Source organism: Bos indicus x Bos taurus, chromosome 4 (genome assembly GCF_003369695.1).
Source record: "Bos indicus x Bos taurus breed Angus x Brahman F1 hybrid chromosome 4, Bos_hybrid_MaternalHap_v2.0, whole genome shotgun sequence".
NCBI classification, from domain to species: domain Eukaryota; kingdom Metazoa; phylum Chordata; class Mammalia; order Artiodactyla; family Bovidae; genus Bos; species Bos indicus x Bos taurus.
Genome location: NC_040079.1, coordinates 24,928,120 through 24,942,994, shown reverse-complemented (window position 1 = coordinate 24,942,994; position 14,875 = coordinate 24,928,120). Strand labels below are relative to the sequence as shown.

Sequence of the window (14,875 nt, the reverse complement as noted above, 5' to 3'; positions counted from 1 at the left end):
GTTGGGAAGATTCCCCTGGAGAAGGGAAAGGCTACCCACTCTAGTAGAGAATTCCATGGACTGTACAGTCCATGGGGTCACAAAGAGTCAGACCTGACTGAGCGATTTTCACTTTCACTAAGCTAAAGTACTCCTATGAGGGTTTACAGTCCTAACACAATGCGAAAAACTCAATCACAGCCCCTTAGGGCCAGAAACACCTTGCTCCACCAAGCCCTCCTTTTACAGGTGAGCGGCCTGTGGCACAAACTTGGACACTCTGAAGGTTCTGTATGAGTGGGAACTAGAAGCCAGTGGAAAGAATACAGAGCCCCAAGTACAGGATCCAAAGAGGCAGGTACCCACTGACCATTATTAGGTATTAACACTATTCTAACCTCAATACTGGAGAGGGAAATGGCAACCCACTCCACTATTCTTGCCTAGAAAATCCCGTGGACAGAGGAGCCTGGTGGGCTGCTGTCCATAGGGTCGCACAGAGTCAGACACGACTGAAGCGATTTAACCTTGTATTGAGCAACCTCAATACTCTTTCCACCAAACTTAAATACGATCAGTCACAGCACAGAAAAGAGAACTAGAAGGAAAAGGAAGAAAGATGTGGAGGTAGGATCATAAAGGCCATCCACAGGGGGCTTTGGCCGACCAGAAGCCAGCCGCCTGGCTATCAGAGAAACAGAAATGTCAGAAGCTGGAAGACACGACCCTCAAGAGATGTGGGAGGACAATAACGCCTGCTGCCAAGAGCTCGTGTGTTGTGTGTTCACTCTCTAAAGCATAGGAAGCTTTTCAAAGGTACTGAGGGTGGAGGCGGAGAAGGGGGGACAAACTCTAAGAAAGATAGAGGGTGGGATCACACGGCAGTACCTTCCTCTCCTCTGGTTGCTCAATGAAAACTGGCCCATGGGCATTCTCGTCACTTGAAGACTGCCAAGCCCAGCCTCAAACTGTCAAGTCTAAAGAATTCAAAACTATCTCACAGATTTTGTTACAAAGATTCTATCAGATATTTCAGTCTAGAAATGTCTGCAGATCTGAGTAGCAAATCACATGGAGTTCTTTTCAAAGTAATCAGCAGTAGATCAAAAGTTAAGGTAGCATCCATGAAATACAGTCTGAGACCAACTATATGGACGCTAAATCAACTCTAAGATTTAATGTTCAACCGTTGTATAAAAGAAGTTGGAATACAAAAGAATTTTGAGATAAAATTTAAAACTGATAGATGTGAAAAGCAAGGGAGACTTCGTGGCCTCAGCCCAGCTCTGCGGCCTCTGCTACACAAATGATTTGTTTCCTAATCCATAAAACACACCCATAATAAGCACTGCAAGTGCCTTCCAGGAATTTGATTTAAACTAGTTAACGATCATAAAGCAATCTAAAAGTGTAAGCACTGCATGAATTCTGGGCATAACTTTGGAAAGGCATTTGATGTAAGTCAAGTAATAGCATCTGGTGATTAATTTGAAGGATTCACCGGAAATAAAAAGGAAAACTCATTAATTTATTTTTCTAACAAAAGAAGCCTGTGCTATTAACCAGTCTTGACATACCTACACACAGGTTTAGAACACTTAATACTTAAAACCTTTCATTTTTATCCTCCCATTCCTTACTCTTCACCTGTTTCTTTTCTATTTCCTTGCTTTCAGATGAGACTGTGTGTGCGCTAAGTCACTTCAGTTGTGTCCAACTCTTTGCAACCCTATGGACTATAGCCTGCCAGGCTCCTCTGTCCCCATGGGGATTCTCCAGGCAAGAATACTGAAGTGGGTTGCCACTCCCTCCTCCAAATCTTCCCAACCCAGGGATCGAACCCAGGTCTCCTACATTACAGGCAGATCCCTCTGTCCAGGAGCCTGGGATTTCCCAGTTAAGAATACTGAAGTGGGTTGCCATTTCCTCCTCTAGGGGGATCTTCCTGACCCAGGAAGCGAACCCTTAGGTCTCTTAGGTCTCCTACATTGGCAGGCGAGTTCTTTACCACTAGCGCCACCTGGGAATTCCCCCAAAATCTTACTATGCTTTCTTTTCCAATAAATTCACTCATATTAAAATGCATTGTTTCTGTTTCTAAAATACAACTACAATTATTTGCATATTCCTTTTCTCACAATGGTCATTGTTATTTCACCTAAACTACTAAAACAGCCTCCGAGCTGGTCTCCCTGCCCGCTGTCAATCCATTTCTCAGAGACAGCAGCTTGAATGATCTTTTTCAAACAAATGTCGTATCTCTGAAAAAAAAATAAAATGCACTGTCAAATCTCACTTCTGGTCACCTCAACCTTGAGTCCATCTGACTCTTGGCACTCAGGAATCTAATCTGGAATGCTTCCACAGAACCACCGGTTAGACTGCCCTGGCATCTCCATGACCCAACCCCTCCTCCTAAGTCCACCTCCTCTTTCACCTCCTCCCCTTCACCCCAGCCTGGCAAAATAAACATATATTCTGCATAAGAACAGTGTGGTTGCTCTGCAAGAGCTGCTTTAAGAAGTCTCCTGGTATCTCCACTGTCTTCCTAGAGATTCCAGCCCCAAAGCCCCTTCACTGAGAAACTACAGAGCCTCCACTGTTCCCCAAAGTCCACAAAATAGGGAATGGCCATGCCCTGGCTTACTCTTCATCTCCCAATGGGAACCTCATTCCTGTAACCAGGAGTCTCCCATGAGGCAGTTACTTTCAGAGGACGATCCCCATTTAACATGATCAGAACCCATTATGGACCCATGCTGCTGCTGCTAAGTCACTTCAGTCGTGTCCGACTCTGTGTGACCCCATAGATGGCAGCCCACCAGGCTCTCCCACCCCTGGGATTCTCCAGGCAAGAATACTGGAGTGGGTTGCCATTTCCTTCTCCAATGCATGAAAGTGAAAAGTGAAAGTGAAGTTGCTCAGTCGTGTCCGACTCTTAGCGACTTCATGGACTGCAGCCTACTAGGCTCCTCCATCCACAGGATTTTCTAGGCAAGAGTACTGGAGAGGGTTGCCATTGCCTTCTCTGTTATGGACCCATAGACTGGCTTTAATTAAGAAAAGACCTACATCTCAATAAACAAATAAATAAAATAAAACACATTTATTTAGTGAGTTCTGACAATTATCTAATGTGCTACATCTTGCCCTATAGATGTGTACTAAGAGGCACTTGGTTAGATTTGATACCCAAACATTCATTCAGGTTAAGGGAGCAGCAAGCAGTTTTGTCATTTAATAGCATCAGTAACATTTCAACATATTTTACATAGAGACATCTACTATTGGGTAAGAACTCCAATCTGAGTTTTAATGGACTCTGAATTTTTGCAAACTATATGGGATTCTGAAGAAACTCTCATTCAAAATTAATTTAATCCATTTAAAACGTTGAAACCTCAGTTTTCCATACAGCAATCTTTAAATGAAATAATGTTGCAGAAATCAAAGGGTAGGTGTTACAGCTTGAAGAAGAGGGGAACAGGCATATAATCATGGAACTTTAGAAGAGATGACCAAATCCAGTGGTTCTCAAAACGCAGTCCTTTGACCAGCAACATCAGAATCACCTGGGAACTTGTAAGAAACTCGGACTATCAGGCCCGCCCTAGACCTAATGAGTCAGAAACTCTGAAGTGGGGTCCACCAACCTGAGTTTTAACAATCCCTCAATGAAGTCTTGGAGAAGGCAATGGCACCCCACTCCAGTACTCTTGCCTGGAAAATCCCATGGATGGAGGAGCCTGGTAGGCTACAGTCCATGGGGTCGCTAAGAGTCAGGCACGACTGAGCAACTTCACTTTCACTTTTTACTCTCATGCATTGGAGAAAGAAATGGCAACCCACTCCAGTATTCTTGCCTGGAGAACCCCAGGGACAGAGGAGCCTAGTGGGCTGCCGTCTATGGGGTCTCACAGAGTCGGACACGACTGAAGTGACTTAGCAGCAGCAGCAGCAGCAATGAAGTCTATATACACTAAAGTTCGAGAACCACTGACCCAATCCCACCACTTCACTGACGAGAAAAGAAATGTGGCTAGCAACTTCCTTCAATTCTTATACCAAGTTAGTGACCAAGGTCACTGAAGAAAATTCTCAATAAATCTTCAAAACGATTTTTAAGCTATTACATCTACATCTAAATAGTCACACAGGATCTTCTAAGCTGACCAGGTCTTGATCTACTGCAAGTGTAATTCTTATATCATTGCTTTAAACTTGTGGTGGTGGTGGTGTAGTTGCTAAGTTGTGTCAGAATCTTTGCGACCCCATGGACTGTAGCCCCCCAGCCTCCTCTGTCTATGGAGTTTATCTCCAAGCAAGAACACTGGAGTAGGTTGCCATTTCCTTCTCCAGGGGAGCTTCCCCACCCAGGGATTGAACCTGGGTCTCCTGCATTGCAGGCAGATTCTTTACTAACTGAGCCAATACTTAGGCAGACATGAATTTTTTTGTCATGAGCAATTCACATTTAATACCTAAGGGGAAAAAAAAGACTTCACATTATTGACCTGTCCATAAAGTCAACAACTCAAATCTCATAGGCTTTCTTGTTTGGTCGAGTGGGTTAACTTTTATTACTGACAGCAGCAGTGGATTTTGTCTTGCAATCATTGTGTTTTGGTTCAGGTTTGAGGGCAACAGCAGAAATTTATGGGGACTCATGGCTGATGGTTTGTTTTTGATTTGGGGGCTCCCCACCATTACCACCAAAGATATTTACACACCAAGGACATTTGAAAAGCAGTCATAAAGGACTAAGAGACCAGAAACTGCTAAAAGATCCCCCTCAAAAACTTCACATTTTTATCTTGGAACGTAGCATATGATTTTCTTTAGAAAACAGATTTCTGTTTTCAATTATATTTTACTTACCCTGGTTTAAAATTAGTTTTCAGGCTTTCCTGGTGGCTCAGTGGTAAAGAATCCGCCTGCCAATGTGGGAGACCTGGGTTTGATCCCTGCTCTGGGAAGATCCCACATGCCAGGGAGCAACTAAGCCCACCCCCCAGCCCCTCACACCACAACTGTTGAGCCTATGCTCTAGAGCCCACGAGCCACAACTACAGAAGCCCTGAGCCCTAAGCCTGTTCTCTGCAGCAAGAGAAGCCACAGGGGTGAGAAGCTTCTGCACCACAACCAGAGAGCAGCCCCCACTTGCCGCAACCAGAGAAAAGCCTGCGCAGAACGAAGACCCAGCACACCCCAAAATAAATACATTTTAAAAAACAGTTTTCATGTGTGCGACACACAGCAGCAGAATGACAGGAAGCTAGTCTGTGTCTCCTAGGAATGAGGACAGGGCTATAATCCAGCCACACGGAAGACCACAAGCTAGGGAAGTCTGATGCACAGCATCAAGAGCAGACTACATCGTCTTCTACAAGTACCAGACCACATATGGGGCTGCATCACCAACCCACCAATACAGCATCAACCATGTGAAAAGACAGCTATGATTTCAGCCTTAGGGCTCTCGCTCTAAACAGATGTTTGATGTATCTCATACCTTTTCATATAAATATTTTAAAATCTGGTAGTGGTTATCTGCACAACTAAACATCTGTTTCTATTTACATTTTAAAATATTTTCTTTTGAGAAGTTTATAACTTGGGTGTTAGGATTATCACAGAGATTTAGAGGTTTAAGAGAAACGTTTCCATTCCTGTTTCTCAGATAGAAGCTATTTTCTCAATGTCATGCCATATGAGAGATATTTTCAGTCCTCTTTTCAGACTCTATTAACATCTATAATTACCTTCGATTTCACAAACCATATTTCCTAACTAACATGGCTCAGTGCATGACTCATTCTTTGAGGAAGAATCAGAACAAGTGTGCAAAGCAATAGAAACAACTACCTCAATTTGACTTCCAACACCCTCTCTGTGACCTGAACACCAAAGCTTTTTTGTGACTTTATTTTTCAATCTGTCATCAAATAGGGGTAACAATTCTTGCTATGTATCCTGCTACAGGAAAAGGAATCAAAGTCACTGAACTAAGGATAATGTCCCTGGAGAGACCACATTCATTCCTTGGAAGAACTCTAAGTTACAGGGCAGTCACTGAGTCTCGGCCTCCTCTGTAGCTCCCTGACATACCCTCTGAGGCTACATTCAGGGGGTGAAATTATCTGAGTGTTCTTCCCTTCATGAAATGTTTCTGGGTACTTGCCACGTGTGAGGCATCATGCAAGGACACTGGGGAAATAACGGCCAGCAAGACCAACATAGCGCCTGCTCTTCACAGTACATCTAAGGAAGTACTGGTTAAGCTCATGGGACTTCCAATCAGTGTATACACCAAGGATTCAAATCCATTTGATGTTCTAAATAATTACTCGAAACCATAATGACCCATAATCACTCCACTCTGCTCCTGAAAATGGGAGATCACGTGAACTCCATGAAAAGCCCACAGACCACAGACAGATGCTCGACAATATGGAGGCCTCACGTAGGTTAAAAATATCTTGGAAACACCTTATGACCTATGAATGGGAAGCACAGTGTTATGCACTATAAAATGAATCAAGATTTTTCTTTTAAAGGCAGAAAACTGCAAGTTAACATATACCTATCAAACACTAAACTCAAACATAAGCAAATCCTCTGTAACTGTCCAATGCAGCAGCCACCATCCGCTTGTGGCTATTTTTAAATCAATGAGAACTTTAGTTCCTATGTCACACTGCTGCTGCTGCTAAGTCACTTCAGTTGTGTCCAACTCCGTGCGACCCCATAGACGGCAGCCCACCAGGCTCCCCCGTCCCTGGGATTCTCCAGGCAAGAACACTGGAGTGGGTTGCCATTTTCTTCTCCAATGCATGAAAGTGAAAAGTGAAAGTGAAGTCGCTCAGTCGTGTCTGACTCTAGCAACCCCATGGACTGCAGCCTACCAGGCTCCTCCGTCCATGGGATTTTCCAGGCAAAAGTACTTGAGTGCAGTGCCATGGCCTTCTCCGCTATGTCACACTAGACACACTGAAAGTGGCTCACTAGCCTCAAGTGCTTAGTGACTATCACTTCTAAGTCATCATAAATATATCATTATAAATCATTCCTATCATTCCAGAAAGCTCTATGGGACAGTGCTACTCTACAAACACCTCTGTAATATTAAATCTGAAAGTTACAGTGTAATGAAATGTGATGATGTATCTGTACTCAGCTACGATACACAGAAGTTTGTTCATCAATAATATAGTGCCATTTCTTCCTTCCTAAGTAAGTCGAAAAATGGTAATATTGAACATCTCTCCCAGAGCTCACAAGTAAACACTTGGTAAATTGAGAATGAAATTGGGAAACAAGTGAAAAGCTGAGTACATTTAGTCCTGTCCTTCCTACTCCTTTTACTGGAATATGTTGGTGGTACCCTGTATTCTCTGTTCAAAGATGCATGGTTTCAGCTTAGCAGCAGAAGTGAGGACAGTAAAGAATGAAGATGAGTGATCAACCCAAATAATGCAACTCAAATTCAATTTAGACTGACGTAATAAACGTGGGTGCCTGCAGTGTGCCAGTAGTACACAAATCACCACCATTTCAACCTTTTATCAGGTCAATTTAGTAGAGGTGTCCAACATATAAACAAAAACAATATATGTTGTGAAAAAATGCACTGAGACACATCTGTGCAAGGAATGGAGGTGACACAGCAGGATGTTTCCAAACACCTTTCAGGAAAAAACTGGGGCTTCCCTGGTGACTCAGACAATAAAGAATCTGTCTGCAATGTGGGAGCCCTGCGTTCGATCTCTGGGTCAGAAAAGTCCCCTGGAGAAGGGAATGGCTACCCACTCCCCTATTCTTGCCTGGAAAATTCCATGAACAGAAGAGCCTGGCAGGCCCCAGTTCAGGGGGTCGAAAAGAGTCAGAAATGACTGAGTGACTAATATTTTCACTTTCATGAGAAATTAAGAGCAATGTCCTAAAGGAGGTACCCTAGAAGCAGAAGGCAGAGCTGTCCACAGGAACCACAAGTGGTTTGACAATGCTGGATTAAAGTATCTTTGGTGGTCAACAAGGATGAGGATGACAAGGGAGGGAGGGAGATGGGGTTAGAGAGCTATTTCCATGCCAAAAATAGCTTATACTCAGTTATATCAGGCTTGCCCTAGTGGTTATGTCTGTCTATAAGCTTCCCTAACCAAAACTGCAAGCCACATGAAAACCAGTCTTCGAAACTTGGTAAGTAATTTGCCTACATCTGCCATACAGCTAACAGTATTAGAAAGCAATCATTAGTAGGAATACAAAGACATTTCTTTGTGACGCAGTATCACTAACAAATGTGTATTTGTCACAAAAACATTGTAATTAGAACCCTCTGTTTTTAAGGATAAAACCTCTATTGCCTGTGAGTTTTATTTCTAATATCCTTAGAGAATGTATCAAGGAACACATTTTCAAAACAAATAGATTACTTCCACATCTAAATATTCCCACTAAGAGTTTATCCGACAGAAGAAAATGAAATAAATGAGAGAGAGAAGAGGATACAGAAACAACACTTCTGTACTCCAGACCAGAGTAGCTGTGTTTTTTTTTTTTTCCTCCTAAATTTTCAGGGCAAAACTTCTGCTACTCCGTATACTAACCACCTTGCACATTCTGCTACAAGCAGCCAATGACCAACAAAATTATATCGTGTCTAGCAACCTAAAGGACTTCTGTGAATGCTTGTGTAAATCCTGGGGAATTATCTGCATCTTCTAGACTCTTCACCTTACACGTATGTTCAAGTCTCAAAACAACTTCCATGGAATCAGTTCTCTCCAAATTACTGGGATCCCTTCTTCAAAGAAACTTAGGGAAAATGTTAGTAGCCTATATAGGTCTCAACGAATTCACCAGGTGATTCTTCTCCCTTTCATACAAGCAAAAATTTGCACATATATATACATACATATATATATATATATATATGCTAAGTCACTTCAGTCGTGTCCGACTCTCTGCAACCCCATAGATGGCAGCCCACCAGGCTCCCCCGTCCCTGGGATTCTCCAGGCAAGAACACTGGAGTGGGTTGCCATTTCCTTCTCCAATGCATGAAAGTGAAAAGTGAAAGGGAAGTCGCTCAGTCCTGTCTGACTCTTAGCGACCCCATGGACTGCAGCCTACTAGGCTCCTCCATCCATGGGATTTTCCAGGCAAGAGTACTGGAGTGGGGTGCCATTGCCTTCTCCTATACATACATATATATATATATATATATACACACACATATATAAATTGGCTGATCCTTAGGCAAACACAGAACTATTCCTATTCGCACAAACACATGCATTTAGGTAAAGGTAGATTTCCAAAGTAACATACGTAATAACTGAAAGACTGGGTTTTTAAATCAGCTTGCTTGGGTTCTAGTTATGGATCGTCACTGACCAACTCTTACTCAACCTCCTGAGCTTCCACTCTGTCACCTATAAAATGGGGGTAACAATGTTTCATCAAGAATGTCAGGGCATGCCAGCATATAGCTACCAGCATCTACTGACAGATCAACACCTGTTGGTTTCACAGCTATCTATTCCAGCCAGCTAGTTCTGTAAACTCTCAACCTTCCTCGGTTATTAAAAACACTTACGGAGGTTTAAACACACACACACACACACACACGCGCGCGCGCGCGCACACACACATACGTTCAGCCCTATTTGGATTTGGGTTCAACTGGTCTAGGATTGAGCCGGGCATCAGAATTCTTTCTAAGCCGGTCCAGTTACTTACGACGTGCAGTCTGGATTAAGAGCCACAGATAGGTCTCTATATGCCCACAGAGACTCACGCCTGCAGAGTCTGTTGATTTCCAACTGAAACAGCGCAGGCGGGCCCCCAGCCCGGATAGAGCAGGCTCGCCTGGATGCTGCGACGACGAACTCAAAAGTGCGGTGGGATTTACACCCACGCCCGCACACCGCTCACGAGAACCAACTCCCACGAACTCCACCAGGTGGGGCCTGGACACCCAGCGCGGTCGGGATCTGTCCGGGGCACACGCCCCCTCGCCCCTTCGGCGACAGCACCCCTCGGGCGCCCGGCCCTCCGGACGCGTGCGTCACCGCGCCCCAGCCCCCCTCCCGCCCCCGGCACGTGACTCGACACGCGCCAGCTGCACGCGGGCTCCATCAAAACAAAAACAGAGAGGGCCGGCCGGCCGGCCTGGCGGCGGGGAGCGCGCGGGGGCGGCGGGCGCGCCCCCGCTGCCGCTACCGCGCCTCCGCTGCCCAGAGCGCCGCCAAGGCCGCGCGCCCCAACCGGCCGGGGGCGGGAGGGCAGAGGGCACCACCCTGTTTACAGCCCTCGCTCCGGGCCGGGGGCCCCGCCCGGAAACGGTCTCTCGGGAAAGGGCCCTGGCGTGCGCACCCACCCGCGGCCCGGACGTCGGCGCTGGCGTGGGAGGCTCGGGCAGCCGCTCGGAATAAAGCCGCGTCGCCACGGAGCTGGGGCCCCGGGCCCGCGCGAGTCTCCGCTCCTCCTCAGCGCGCCGCCCACGGCTGCTTCGTGTCAGCCCCCGTCACGACTCTGCTACGCACTTCACCCCCCAGCTCTAGGCTCCGGCGCTTCCGCAGACCCTCCTCACGTGGCCGCCTCCTCCCGGCCCCCCGTACTCCCCAGCGACCGGGCTGAGGACCCTCCCGCACTTCGGGACCCTGCGCTGCTCCTACCCCGGGGAGGGGGTACATCGCCCGTCTTGGACCTCCCCCCCCCCCACAACCATCTTCTGCCCCGGGAGGGAGGGTAGGGTGGCCATGAGCTGTCAGAAGCCCAGTTTTCCACATGACGAACCTCATCTTCACCCTTACACATCCCTACTCCCCCTTCAGCCTAGCTTCGAGATGAATCAGGTATTTAAAGCGGGGTTGGGAGGGGTTGTCTTCATTTTTCTCCCTGGTCGCAAAAAAAAAAAAAAAAAAAAAAAGACGCAGCTCTGCCGATCCGCTCGCTTTTAAGACTCCCCACGTCGTCCCATCATATGCAACTTACAAAATAGAAATGCCCACCACACACCTGCTACGCCACCCACCCTCTCGGAACCTGGAGACCCACCCAGCTCGCCTTCTGGAACCTGCGCCTGGGGTAGGGTGGGAGCGGTGCCGTCCGGTTCCCTAAAGTAAGAGGGAGTGAGACGGGGATCAGGCACCCCCCCCAGCCCCGCCCAAGAGCGCGATCCTCCGGTCCCCCAACTCGAGAGCGCAGCAGGGCATCCTCCGTCCCTCCGGGTGGAACGAGGAAGGTAGCCGACGGCCTGGATGCCGGGGGGTGCTGTTTTTCCCCTTTAGAACGCAGACGCCGCGTCCTCTGTGAGCACCCCCACCCCCGTCGCCTTATTTCTGGTGGTCAGCAGAGGTGGGGTGGGGGGAAGACAGGACCAAGTACTCTCGAGGTTCCGGGATGTGACTCTCCGCGGAGTGAAGAGGTGGAATCTCGAAATGGAAACAATCTTCCCCCCTCCCTCCCCTCCTCCTCCTCCTCTTCTGTTTACCTCAAGTTTGAATTTTATCTGCGCAACATTAGCTGGAATGCGGACATTGAAAAACACACACACACACACACACACACTCTCTCTCAACCCGGCAGCAGCTCCGGAGGAGCCATGTGGCATCAAGCCACCTCAAAGGGGAAAAAAGTGCTCTTAGCAACACAAACATGGCGAAATCGCCTCGGCATTCCCGGCTAACGCCACCACCCCTACCTTTCCTCGCCCGGCTCGCCAACATCCCGGCTGGGACCTGCGGGCCCTTCCAGGGGGAGGCGAGGGGCCCCCGGGGAGTCCCAGGGTGGGACCGCGGGGCGTGCGAAAGAGGAAATAACCGGAGTCCACAGTGGAAATGTTTCTGCTGGACCATCGAGCCCGCCGCCTCGCAGCAGTGAGGGGATGCCTCTTTTCATCTCGAGAGGTCCAAACTGAGAACAAAATTCCCATCCCGAAGTCCTGCTGGGCCGGCTTTCCCCACCCTCCAGAACTTACCTTGGGGCTGAACACACGCTGCCGCTTTAATCCGTTTCTCTTTCCTTCCTGCGGAGCGAGACGCAAGGGGGAAAACGATGCGCATGTATATTTGTAGAGCACAGTCTTCTAGAATTCCCCTTTGATCATCAGGAGGAGCGATGGAGGCTTCGGAGACAGGTGCAGTGCTGGCCGAGGCTGCCGGCTAAAAGTTGTTCTCTTGGCTGTGGGCGGCGGGGGTCCCCCGGCCGGGGCTGGGGACCGGGTCTCCCTTCCCCCCCGCCGGCGTCGCCCACTTCCCGCGGGGAACTGCTGCGTGCGGCTCGGCTGCAGGGGAGGTGGCGTAGTTTCTCTTCCTCCCACCTCTTCTCACTCACTTGTTTTTGTAGCCGTGGGCTCCCCTAATGCTTTCCTCTCCACAATGTTGTTTCATTATATCATGTCCATCATGTGACACCGGAGAGGCCTCTCTATGGAAACTTAAAGGGCCTCCCACGTGACTGCAGCAGCAACAACAGCAGCGGCAGAACTGGCGGCGGCGGCCGCAGCCGTTCGTACCACCACCACCACCCACCGAGAGCCCCTCGCAGCATCCCGGAGGGGCTCCTGGCGCTGCAGAAGCCTAGATAAGCGAGCCACAGCATCCGGGAGCTGTGGCGTCTGTGCGTGCGTGTAGCCTTTGCTCATTACATAGGAAACCGAACAGAAGGAGCGTCCTTAAATCCTTTCCTACAGTCACAAAACCCACGCTCTGTTAAAATGACATTTCGTGGCTCCTACTTTATTTTCCCCTAGAGCAATGAGTTTTCTATCAGGTCTGATTAAATTTTACCGAGGCAAAAAGAAGAACCGGACTTGTCCCTCTGCGAGTTCAGCCAGTTCTTGGGTGGCTCAGAAATGACAAAACAATAATAACAGAAATAGAATCAGGCATTTGATACATAATTACCATCGTACCAGCCTTAAAGCTTTTCTGGAATCAACATTCCTCCGGTAACTGTGTTGATGATGCTTGCAGGAGGCAAATGCAATGCAGTTTTTCTCTTCCGCAGCTATATTAGGACTTTGTTGCTGACAACAGTAAAAACTTGTTTGTGTCAGGAAGTGAGGTACGACGATATGACCTGGAAGGTACAGACAAAACCAAAGTGGCAGCTTTTGCATTACTTTTCTGACCACATTCTTTCAAATAGAAGCAGCTGATCTGCTGTAAAATGCGTAGTGTGTTTGGTGGGAAATCAAATAATCAGAAAAACACATTTTCCCCTTAATCATAGTGGACGTGCTAGACGCTAGAAATTACCTATAGATTTATATATATGTTTCTATACAGAGAAAAAGTCTGTGCCTTTATATGATATTTTGAACCAATAACTTTGTCATCATTTGTAGCATTTAACTGAAGCATTTAACAGACACTGAAAGACTTAAGTCCAGTTATGTGTGAATCCATACCATCGGTTTTTAGAGCCTTCCGTGTTATTGAATCACAACCCCCAATCCTAAATCTCTGCCTTAAAGATTGCATGGATCATAGGATTTTATCCTGTAAATCCAAGCTAAACGGCTCTTTTGATGTTTTAGTTCATGCTTTTCAATTTATAAGGAAAACTCCCTGTTGGATTGGCAGCATTATGAAAAACTTCATAGGAAACTGAAGAGTGGGGCGGAAGATCATGTTTTCTTTGCCTTGACTATATCTCTTTCCACCTCATCAGTTTCCCTCTGATTATCAGCCATGATGCATGATCTCCACTACATCCCTTCTGATTCCTTAATATGTCCCTCAATATTTACCTTACCATCTAACGCCTAATTCTCACATCCCTTTCCCCTTTCCTGCTTTTGCCTCCCAATTCACCATGTGCTGCCTAGATACTTAGCTCAGGCCTCCCCAAATTCTCCCTCCCAGTCCTCCTTCCAAAGCAGGTCCCCTCCCCTTCCCAGCTCGGTCTCCCTTCTCTGCAACTCTACCTCCTTACCTTTCTTTGACCTCCTTTATTCTCCTTCACAGTCTGGCCCTCGACTTCTCGGCCTCTTCTTCCCCTTCTTCCCCTGCAATGACCTGCCTCAATTGGGGTCTCCTTCACACCCTTCTCTTTGGTCCCATCCCTTCTGACGCCGAACCCCCAGCTTTCCTCACGGGCTTGGCCTGGTCGGCTTGAGCCTGATTTTGTTCCCATGCCCCTGGGCTGGGAAAAGAGTGTGTGGTGCAAAGCGGGGGCAAGCATCCCCCTCGGCTGTGGCCCCTGCCTGGTTCCCCCTCCGCCCCTCCCGAGTCCCGGTTGCGGCGCTTCCTGGGCGGATGGTTGGGACTTGCTGCGGCAGCTGCGGTTCTGCTGTGTCATGCAAGAAGGAGGCGGCGGCGGCGGCGGCCGGAGCTGGAGGGGGAGGAGGGGAGGAACCTGATCTCTCCGGTAGCGAAGGGCTGGAGGCAAACACCGAGTTCCCCCAGAGCCGCCCGGGAGCAGGGAGGGCTCCGCCACCCCGGGGGGCCCTCCCCGCGGGGCAGATGGTAAGTGGGGCGGCGCAGGTGGTCGCCTTGGGAAGGGAGCGTGCAGGGGGTTAGGTGGGGAGGCGGGGAGAACTAGGAATCACCCTGGCCAAACTGAAGGAGCCCAGTCCCCAGCTGAAAGGGACCCAGGCCACAATAAGGATGACCAGTGGCAGTAGTTACCGTTCGAATAATGGCCCGCAGGTGACCCAAGCTACACAGAGGAGTAGTGCATCCTGAACCAAGGACCGAGCTAGAGGCAATGTTTCAGAGTTAGAAAACCATCATCCCATCAGCCCTGGCGCTTTAGGGTACAGCTGAGTAGCAGAAGTCGACATACACCCTATTCCTATAGCCTGGCTGAGCTTTATGGGTTGCCTTGTTTAAAACTAGGAAAGGGTATGGAAACCTGCCCAACCTCACTTTAGCCACAGACA

General features: G+C 48.0%; 1 protein-coding gene and 1 long non-coding RNA gene across 4 annotated transcripts in view; one reads left to right on the top strand and one right to left on the bottom strand.

Annotated features, from left to right (window-relative positions):
- The window catches only part of LOC113891204, a 75,676-nt gene extending 61,453 nt beyond the window's left edge, over positions 1-14,223 (bottom strand). For both annotated transcript variants that reach the window (XR_003510691.1, XR_003510690.1), the window contains exons 1-2: positions 13,927-14,223; positions 11,966-13,068 (exon numbers count right to left, since the gene is read on the bottom strand). This is a non-coding gene — a long non-coding RNA (uncharacterized LOC113891204). The remainder of the gene's footprint in view (positions 1-11,965; positions 13,069-13,926) is intronic.
- A 153-nt stretch (positions 14,224-14,376) lies between these two features.
- The window catches only part of MKLN1 (muskelin 1), a 380,366-nt gene continuing 379,867 nt past the window's right edge, over positions 14,377-14,875 (top strand). For both annotated transcript variants that reach the window (XM_027538968.1, XM_027538969.1), the window contains exon 1: positions 14,377-14,459. The gene's annotated coding sequence lies outside the window, so the exon portion shown is untranslated. The remainder of the gene's footprint in view (positions 14,460-14,875) is intronic.